The following is a 10,724-nucleotide window of genomic DNA, read 5'->3' as shown; positions in this document are numbered from 1 at the left end:
GAAGGAGGGAAGGAAGTCCCCAGGCTAGGAGAAGGAGAGTGCTACATGTCCCCTGTGGTGCTAGGATCAAACCCTCACACATGCTAGGCCAGTGCGCTGGACCTCCTTTATGAGGATACTAATCCCATTCCCAAGGGCTCTGCCCTTACACTCTAATCATGTTCTGAGTGTCTTCTACCTCCCCATCCCATCACTTTGGACATTGGAATTTCAACAAATGGATTTTGAGGAGGGCATAAACACACCACAGCAAGGCAGCAATAAGACATCTGAAGGGCAGGCTCTTTTTATGCACAAGTAATCTGGTGGACCTAAGGAACTAGGACCCCAAACCAGAGTTCCTGCCTCAGTGTATATACCTGGTAAACCACATGGATAACAAGGAAGCCAAGAGCTGAGGGACTGTAAGGATCCAAAGCAGCTGGAGAAACACAAATGACATACGCTCCCTCCAATTAGACTGGAGATGAGAGCTTGGAGTAATTAGTTTTAGAACAATAGTTTTCAAAAATATGAATCAATGACAGAGGTGGGAATTCCCAACAGTCTGACAGGATGGGGACACAGAAACCAAACTGATTGATCTAAAAGAAATCAAGCAGTATTTTCTATACACCCAAATTCATGGACTAATATATCCATTACAGTGAGTTTGACATGAAGCATTTGGAGATCTCAGAAGGGCTGTGGGGAAGACATTTCTGCAATCAGAAAGCAAGGAAAGCACAAGTTATGGGATTGGTACTCCCCAGCCACAGGGTAAATGGGTTCTTTTTTTGGGGGGGAGTGGGGGCTTTCTGGGTTTGTCTGGAATGCTTTACTGTTGTGGGTTTAAAGCTGCGTCCTGGGGAAAGGTTTCTAGGTAAGAGATATGAACTTGGGTAGGCTGAACACACTCACCTTAACCATCTTTGAACTTGGATAGGCTCAACACACCTACATTAGCCTCGAACAGCAAAGAGAACGAGTAGGGAAAAGAAAGGAGCTGTTTTTTTTCATCTCTTTGTGTCACTTTATGGTGAAGGGCCATGAGGAATGGAACTTGAGTTTAAGTTAACAAAAATTCCCTGGAAGACATACTGGCCACCATTTGGCTTCAGTGACTGTCACCCTTTGCCATGGCAGGAGGAAATATTAAAGTGGTCACAGTAGATCATTCTGCTAAATTACCCTTATTATGCTGGCGATGGTTTGAGCACTATCTGGGGAATAAATGTATGTGATCTTCACTTACATTCATCATGAGAAATAAATCCTTTTGACATTCACAAAAAATACAGACTGTGAGAAATAGGCAAACAGGTTTTCATTAGCAATGAGATAGAAAACTATAAACTCCTTTCATTCAAGATCTAACAGGCTCCAAAGCAACCTGAACATTTTTACAATATTAAGTTAAAATCTCTAAGATCTCTAAATATCTTGATTATCAGGTTGCCTTGTAGCCTACGTAGCTGTGGGCTCTGTATTCACAATTCAATTAACCCAGATAGAAAAAAAATTGCATGTGTACAGAACATCTGTACTTTTTTTTTTGGTCACTATTCCCTAAATAACATAGTATAATAACTATTTATATAATTTGCATTATATTAGGTACTATACATAATCTACAGATTATTTAAAGCATACGGGATCATATGCATAGGTTAAAGGCAAGTACCACACTATTTTATAAGGGACTCAAGCATCCTTAGATTTTGGTATCAGCAAAGGATCATGGATAATGAACAATGATGATACATCCATTACCAATTTGGTGGCCTTAGTCAACACATATTAAGAACCTACTGTGTACCAGGCATAGTTTAAGTGCTAGGAATATACTAATAAGCAAAGAACTTGCCTTATGAGTTGAGTTTTGGCAGGAGAGACAAACAGCTATGCATATCAATTTTGGATAAACATTATAAATAAAATAAAGTAGAGTTAAGGGGGTAAGGTGATAGAATAGGGGATGCTATTTTACATAGGATAATTAGGAATTGACCTTAGAACCTGTCAACCTCTCTGTTGCTATCCCTCAATTTTTCCTGATGTCCCAAGTTCATTTGTAACTCAGGGATTTTGCAAATAATCTTTCCACTGTCTGGATCTCTTCCTCTTCCTATTAACTCTTTTTTCCCAGTTACCTCCCACCGTCCCTCTGATGTTAGCCCCAGAACCCTTCCTCCAGAAAGCCTTCTCTGGCTGTCAAAACAAGTCAATTTCAGGTTCCCTCTGAATCGTGGCACTGACCTTCATTATGTTGAGCACAATAATAAGGAAATGTGCATTTAATCATTTAATGCCTTTGTCTCCTCCAGACTATAAGCTCCATTAAAGCAAACACTGCATTTTTGTTTATTGTTGAATACTTAGAAGCATGGAGTTTGCAGATAGGTATCCAACAAATAATTGTTGAATGTCCAAGAAATTTTCAACATGAAAGAATAATGTTAAGCATGGAAAGTGCCTTCTGGAGAGTGCCTTTTTAGAAAACACTGTGCTTGATCTTATAGGCCATATATATATATATAATGTTGGGAAATATTTTGTGTAGCAAAAGTAATCAACAAAATTTGGTTTCATTTGGTTATGAATATCAATACTAACTTACGATGTCCCTATCCTTTTATTTCAACAATGTTCAATACTTTTGGACATGTGTGCAGACTGAACTACAACCTAAAACCAATAATTATTATTTGTAAAAGATCAAGTCATAAATAGGCAGAAGCAACCCATGCTTTTATTTTCATTGCATATAAAAATTTCATATGAAGATATTATCATATGAAGATACTATCCCCATGGGCTGTAAGAGAGGCTAAGAAAATGCTCACACACAATTTACCACTCTGAAAATATATCCAAAGAAATAAAATTTAAAAACAACTAAAATAAAAAGGATGTAGTTTGTAATTATAGTGTCCCCTTTGTACTGTTTAAAACAAAAGTAATTAAATTCCTTTGGAACAGGGCTGCTAAAATCTACAGTTTGTGTCGAAAAATAAAACAAAATAAAATAATAGGAGGCTAATTTTTCCTAGAAAAACAATCTCTCCTTTCACTGATGAGTCACATGTTCCAAGGGCTGGGCAGCTGTGGGAGGTTTCCACATTATACACTGGGGAGTTTTCATAGCTTTCAGGAGATGGCCATTGTACAAAGTTAAATGTAATAATTCTAATTGTATATAAGTTTTGCAGAAATAAATTTTAGATAACAGTGAATCTTTTATGCTATATGAATTAGCATCACAAAAAATGGTGTTTAAATTGATGTGGGCTTACATACATATAAAAAAATTGGTTGATCTTAATCAAAGAAAAAAATTAAGGTTAAAAAAAGGACTTTCTCTATATGATACAGTCTCTTAACATGACTGAAAGCTAATGGAACAGATAACTAATCAAGATGAGTGACACATGGCTCCAGTTTAAATCAAGTTCATTTCCCTATGAATTTGTGGAAGCCAAAAGATTTTCAATAATCACTGGACAAGAATATATTTCCCCAGTAGTGTCTGAAAGTAAAAAAACCATCAAATATAACTAGCTGAAGTAGCTCCTTATCTACATCTGGAAATAATTATCACACATGCAGTGTCACTCCATGGCAAGAAGTACCTACAAGCTTCCATCTTGAAAGGGTTCCAAGATGTGTCAGAGGTGTTTTGACTTTATAAAATCCAGCTACTTCCAGAAATCCAATCAATTGAAAGCTTGGATATAAATGCCCAGCCCTAGCCCCACCATTACCTTACTTAGAAATGCAGCAAAACAGAAGAAAATATTGATTAAAGTTAAGGCACAGCCCTGGGACCAAAGACCTGCAGCTATATTATTTAAATTTATATATCTTTATGTATTTTATAGTTTTCTTGAATCTTCCATAAACAAGCTCTAAGGTGACAAGACTATATTACAGGAGAAAAGAAAAATGTACAAGGAGTATGTATACACACCATTCATTCTCTCACCAAGAGTTTCCAAATATATCAACACCGTCCAATCACGGGATGATGTTTTAATAAGAACTGATAATTTACAATTAACATTACAGTATGTACATTGCAATAAATACATGGTTGTAAACAGACAAACAAGACTGTATTACAGGTAAGGTCATTTGGTGAGAAAAAAATGCATGGCACAAAAAATAAATATGCATTCAAAAGTTATCATAAAGCTTTCTGTAAAATCCATTTCATTCAAGTTTTTTCTTTCCTCATCTGTAATTTGTTCTATCTACATTATTTTCTTGTGAATTTTAACTGATGCAAAAGAAAAAAATTAAAACAGCATTATTGTGTTCAGTAACTTGCAAGCTGAAATGTACTCGCTTTATGCAAACTTGGACATAATTTTTTCCCCATACAGTACCCAGATATTGCATTTTCTTATGGTGTTTTAGGAAATGTAAAGCCACTTGTAAAACCTTCTTTTTAAAGCAGTGTGTATTTCTGAAGCACACTTTGAAGAGAAAGAATGGGGGGTGGGGCATACAGGAGGGAGGGAGAGAGAGAGAGAAGGGAGAGGACAAATAGATTGTACAGTGGATGCACTTGCAGAATGGAGGGCCAGCCCAGATCCGCCTTTCCTAAGATACCCAGAAGCCTTCAGACTCTCTTGGTCGCCTTCTTGCAGGCAGCTCCGGGCTTCCAGTCCACCCAGCACCCTTCGCGCATGCGCATGCCCTTGGCTGGAGGTGCTTTGGCGCTCGCGGGCCTCCACCCAAGGGCTCCAGTGTCAGTTGGGGCTCTGGCGTCCGTTAGGGCTCCAGCAGGGCAAGGCGCAGGCGCGAGCGCTGATGGCGGGTTCTCAACGGCCGGCCCGGCTCCCATGGCGGCGTACAGACTCAGTCCCATAGGCCCCGAAGTACTGGCCCCGTGAATCTCTCCTGTCCGCAGTGTGTCCCTGCCTGGTCCTGTGCTCCCAGGGCAGCCCAGGAGCCTATTTGTAACTGGTATGTGATGAAGAGGTGACATTGTACATATATATGGGGGTTATGAGCATTTTGTTTATATATTTTAGGGATACATGATACAGCTATTTGTTAGCATTTGAGTAAAAACAAAATGTGTTTTACTCGCCCGTGATAATTTGGATTTTGTAAGTGAGCTTATGTGTATTTTAGATGATATTCTTGAGATATTTTTTGTGTCTCAGGCATGCAAATTAGTTTGTGGATTTGTAGATGGATGGTTAAATTCTATAAATTTCTTCATTGGGAATGAGGTTGCTAGGAGTATTCAAAGTGTATTTCTTTGGAGAATACTGTGCCATTTCTAGGTGTGGATAGGAATGTTTGGCTGGTCAGGTTGGAAGGTTGCATTCTGGAGATGTGGAATACTGTGTAATGTTTTAAAGACACTCTATATTCATGATTTGGATATATTTATGTGTCTCTCTTTCCTTTCCTGTTCAGAAAATATGTATATATTGATCCATAGAGAGAGATTAATGTATGCATGTTTTTTATGTGTTGTGGTATTGAACTCTCTGGTTGCATGCAAGACTAGCATTTTTGTGTTTTGTGTGTATGTAGGCACCCAAGTGATTAGGTGTATGTTCATCGATTTGTGGATGTGTGTATTTAGAATCTTTGTATACAGGATTCTCAGGAATTGTGTTTTGTGTTTATTGTGGCATATAATTCTTGATGATTTTGGTGATGTTTGTAAAATGTGTGATCCTGATATATAATTATTTTTAATCTCATGTATTTTAGAAGTATAAATTGTTGGTGGCTGAGTGTGTTTTGAATTCATTGGGCTCTTGTGATATGTACTCTGGCAGATGTGAGAGGTTCATTGTGTGCTTGGAAATATATTTGGATGTTATGGAATGTGTGTAGTTTAGAACTGTGGGATTTCACATGGGTCTGTTGTGTAGTTCAAGAGATGACTGGTTGTATATTTTTGGTTTTCCAGAGTCTTTGCCGGTAAGATATTCATTGGATATATATGAGCAGAGCAATGTATTTGTTGTACAGGTATGTGTCCAACTGATGTTGTACCTGTATGAATACTTGTAGGAATGTGCTTGAACATTTAGTTTCAATAGGGTATTTTTCTCCAAGAATTCATGTAGTAACAGGTGGTGTTTCTGTGCGTTTGGGATGGAGATATTAGATGTTCATCTTCTCAGAAGCCCTGAGGTGTATTTTTGTCTGGAGGTGTTAATGCATTTTTGTTTGTGTATTTGGGATTGGAATTCAAGTTAGTACCCTGGGGCAGGTACATTTTGAGCACATATTCTTTGTGTGCTGGAGTTGCCAATAACCAGCTATGGTAGCTGATGCTGCTCATCCCTTTCAGTTTGGTGTTCAGAAGCATTGGGTTGTTAGGTTGAAGTTAGTCTTGAGATAGATATATTTTGTACACTAAAAGTCAAGGCTTTCTTACCTACCTCTAGATTATTTGCCAGAATACTTCTATTGTGTGTGTATGTGTGTGTACCATTTTTTTTTATGAACAGGCATCTGTGTGAAGTAAATATATTCAGGCAACAATGTGTTCATATCTTACAGATTGCACATGCATTGTGAGTGGGGCATCAGGACACATCACAACAACTATAAAATGTTTGTGCTGCTTTGCTCTGCCTGAGACAGCCAGTAATGAAGAGGCAGAGAGGTAAGAGAAGAAAGGCTTCATTTTGTTCAAGAATCCTTCTTGTCAGAAATGAATGCCTAGCTCCTGGTTTCATCTTGCTTAGTGCTGTTGAGTGAAATGTATACAGTGTATTATACATTTGTTCTCTCAGTATTGTTCTCTCAGTCTTCGGAAGGAGGGTCCAAGGGCAGTTCACTAGAGTTGACAGAATGTCCTTTAGAGGATCTGGGGTTGTGTGGGTCTTATCTGGGTCCAGTGGACATTGAGCCATCTGTATCTGTGAATCTAAGATTATGTGATTGTTTAGATGCTTGCATTCTGAAGATGTGAGCATCTGGTTTCCCTTCTAGTCAGAATCTGCTCTATACTTCTGCCCATGTCTTTTCATTTGGACATTTCGGGAGCAAGACCCAGGTGAGCAAAGCCAGGAGGAACAGGTCCAGGGGGAATAGGGCCATAGGGAGTGGGTCCTGGAAAAGTAGGACCAGGGGGAGCAGGGCCAAGTGGGAACAGGGCTTTGGGGGAGTGGAGCCTATAAGGGAGCAGGGCCCAGGAGAGCAGGGCCAGATGGAACAGAGCCCTGGGGGAGCAGGACCAGAGGGAGAACAGCCCAGGGGAGCAGGGCCAGGTAGAGCAGGGCTGGGGGAGAAGGGCATACAGGGAGTAGGGCCCAGGGGAGCAGGGCCAGGGGGAGCAGGCCACAGGGTAAGCAGGGCCCTGGGGAGCAGGGCCAGGGGGAGGAGCTAGCAGGAGTACGGCCCAGGGGAGAAGGGCCAGTTAGTGCAGTTCCCAGGGGAGCAAGGCACAGGGAAGCAGAGCCAGAGGGAGCAGAGCCAGGAGAAAAAGGCCAGGGGGAGCAGGGCCCAGGGGGGGCTGTGCCTAGGGAGAGCGGAGCCCAGGGCGAGCAGAACCAGGGGGAGCAGGGCCAAGGGAGCAGGGCCAAGGAGAGCAGGGCCCAGTGGGAGCAAGGCTCAGTGGGAGCCGGGCACAGGGGAACCAGGGCCCAGGAGGAGCAGAAGCAGGGGAAGCAAGGCCCAGGGGTGCAGGACTGGGGGTGTAGGGCCAAGGGGAGCAGGGCCAGGGAAAGAAGGGCCCTGGAGGAGCAGGATAAGTTGGAGCAAGGCCAAGGGAGAAGAGGACCAGAGAGCAGGGCCAAGGAGAGCAGGGCTAGAAGGAACAGAGCCCATTGAAAGTAGGGCCAGAGGGAGCAGGGCAAGGGGAGAAGGGCAAGGGGAGCAGGGCCAGGGAGAGCAGGGCCAGGGAGAGCAGAGCCAGGGAGAGTAGAGCCAGGAGAAAAGGGCCAGGGGGAGCAGGCCAGGGGGAGAAAGGGCCAGGGGGAGAAGGGCCAAGGGAGAGCAGCGCCCAGGAAGAGTGAAGCACAGGTGGGAGCAGGATCCAGAGAACGGGGCCCAGGGGAGCAGGGCCAGGTGTAGCAGGGCCCAGGGAGAGCTGGACACAGGGGGAGCAAGGCCCGGGGAAGCGGGCATAGGAGAAGTAGGGAAAGGGGGAGCAGAGCCAGGGGGAGCAGGGCCAGGAGTGCAGGACGCAGGTAGACTGGGGCTCATTGGAGCAGGGCCAGGGAGAGCAAGTTCCAGAGTAGTATTACCCAGTGGAGAAGCACCAGGGGGGACAGGGCCAGAGGGAGAAGGGCCAGGGGGAGCAGGGCCAGACGGAGAAGGACACAGTGATAGCAGTGGCATGGGAAGCAGGGCCTCCAGGATCAGGCCCAGGGGAAGCAGGGCCCAGGGGAGGAGGGCCAGGGGAAGCAGGGCCCAGGGAAGTAGGACCAGGTGGAGCAGGGTACAGGGGGAGCAGGGCCCAGGGGGAGTGGGGCCCAGGGGGGACCAGGGCCCAGGAGGAGCAGAAATAGGGGAAGCAGGGCCCAGGGGAGCAAGAATGGGGGACTAGGGCCCAGTGGAGCAGGGCCATGAGGAGCAGGGCCCGGGGGGAGCAAGACCAGTTGGAGCAGTGCCCAGGGAAAGGAAGACCATGGGGAGCAGGGCACAGGATATAAGGGCTAGGGGGAGCATAGGCTGCAGGTGTAAGGCCAGGGGGAGCAGGACCAGGGGAGCAAGGCCTATGGGGAGAAGGACCAGGGGGAGCAGGGCCCAGGGGGAATGAGGCACAGGAATCCAGGGCAATGGGGGAGTAGAACCAGGAGTAGCAGGGTCCAGGGAGTAGGGTCATGGGGAGCAGGGCCAGAGGGAACGGGGCCCAGAGAAGCAGGACCAAGGAGAGCAGAGCCAAGGGGGAGCACGACTCAGGGGGAGTGGAGCCCAGGGTGGAGCATGGCCTAGGAGAGCAGGGCCAGGAGTAGCAGGGCCCAGGAAAAGCAGGGATCAGGGCAAGCAGGGCCCAAGGTAGCATGGCCCATGTGGAGCAAGAGCATGGGGAGAAGGGCCCAGGGGGAGCAAGGCCCTGCGGGAGCAAGGCGCAGGGGAACAGGGCCCAGGTGAGCAGGGCCAGGGGGAGGAGGGCCCATGGGGAGTAGTGTCATGGGGAGCAGGGCCCAGGAAAGCAGGACCAGAGGGAGCAAGGCCCAGGGAGCAGGGCCCAGGGGGAGCAGGGCCAGAGGGAGCGGGGCCAAGCGGGAGCAGATCCCAGGGGGACCTGGGCCCAGAAAGAGCAGAACCAGGGGGAGAAGGGCCTAGGGGAGCAGGACTGGGGAGAGTAGGACCCAAGGGAACAGGGCCAGGGGAACAAGGCCCAGGAAGAGGAGAACCAGGGGGAGCAAGGCTCAGCAAAGCAGGGCTAGGGGGAGCAGAACCCACAGGGAGTAGGACCAGGGGGAAAAGGGCAGGAGAGCAGGGAACATGGGGAGCAGGTCCAGGGGGAGCAGGCCCAGGGTGAGTATGGCCCAGGGGGAGCATGGCCAAGGGGAGCAAGGCCAGGGGGAGCAAGTCATGGGAGCAGGGCAGGGGGAGCAGTGCCCAGGGAAGCAGGAACATGGGGAGCAGGAATCAGGGGTAGCAAAGCCCAGGGGGAGCGGGACAAAGGAAAACTGATGCCCAGGCAGAGAAGAACCAGGGAGAGCAGGGCCCAGAGGAGCAGGGCCAGGGGGAGCAAGTCTGGGGAGAAAGTCAGGGGAGCAAGTCAGGGGAGCAGGGCATGGGGAGCAGGGCCCATGAAAGCAGGAACATGGGAAGCAGGACTCAGGGGTAGCAAGGCCCAGGGGGAGCGGGACACAGGAAAACCGATGCCCAGGCAGAGAAGAACCAGGGAGAGCATGACACAGGCAAGCAGGGCCAGGGGGAAGCAGGGCCCTGGGGAGCAGGGCCAGGAAGTGCAGGGCCCGGGGAAGCAAGACCAGAGGGAGCAGGGCCAAGAGGAGCAGAGCCAAGGGGAACAAGGTAGGGGGAGCTGGGCCAGAGGTATGGGGTCCGGGGAAGCAGGACACAGGGGGAGCAGAGCCAAGGGGGAGCAGGGTTCAGGGGGAATGGAGCCCAAGTGCGGAGCAAGGCCCAGAAGAGCAGGGACAGGTGGGGCAGGGCCCAGGAGGGATCAGGTTCAGAGGGAGAACAGCCCAGGGGAGCAGGGCCAGGGGGAGCAGGACACAGGGGGAGCAAGGCCTAGGGGAGCAAGGACAGGGGGAGAAGAGTAGGGCGCAGGGAGCAGGGCCAGGGAGAGCAGGTCCCAGGGGAGCATATACCAGGGAAGCAGGGCCAGGGAGAGAAGGGGCCAGGAGAAGCAGGGAACAGGGGCAGCAGAGCCCAGGGGAGTAGGCCCAGGGGAAGCATGGCCAGGGATAGCAGGGCCAGTGGGGCAGGGCCCAGGAAAAGCAGGGAACAGAGAGCAGGGAGGCCTATGGGGAGCAGAGCCAGGGGATTATGGCAGGTGGAGCAGGGCCCATGGGGAGCAGGACCATGGTTATCAGGACCAAGTGGAGCAGAGCCCAAGGAGAACAGGACCAGGGAATTAGGGCCAGGGGGAGCAGGGCCCATGGGGAGCAGTGCGAGGGGTAATAGGGCTTGGAAAGTAGGACCAGAGAAGCAGGGCTCAGGGGAGTAGGGCCTAGGGGAGTAGGGCCAGGGGAAACATGGACAGGGGAGCAGGGCCAGAAGGAACTGGGCCCAGGGAAGCAGCACCAGGGGGAGCAGGGACAAGGGGTGCAGGGCCCAGAGGG

The sequence above is a fragment of the Urocitellus parryii genome, chromosome 11, assembly GCF_045843805.1.
Source record: "Urocitellus parryii isolate mUroPar1 chromosome 11, mUroPar1.hap1, whole genome shotgun sequence".
NCBI lineage: Eukaryota > Metazoa > Chordata > Mammalia > Rodentia > Sciuridae > Urocitellus > Urocitellus parryii.
Note: the sequence above shows the minus strand (reverse complement) of the source record.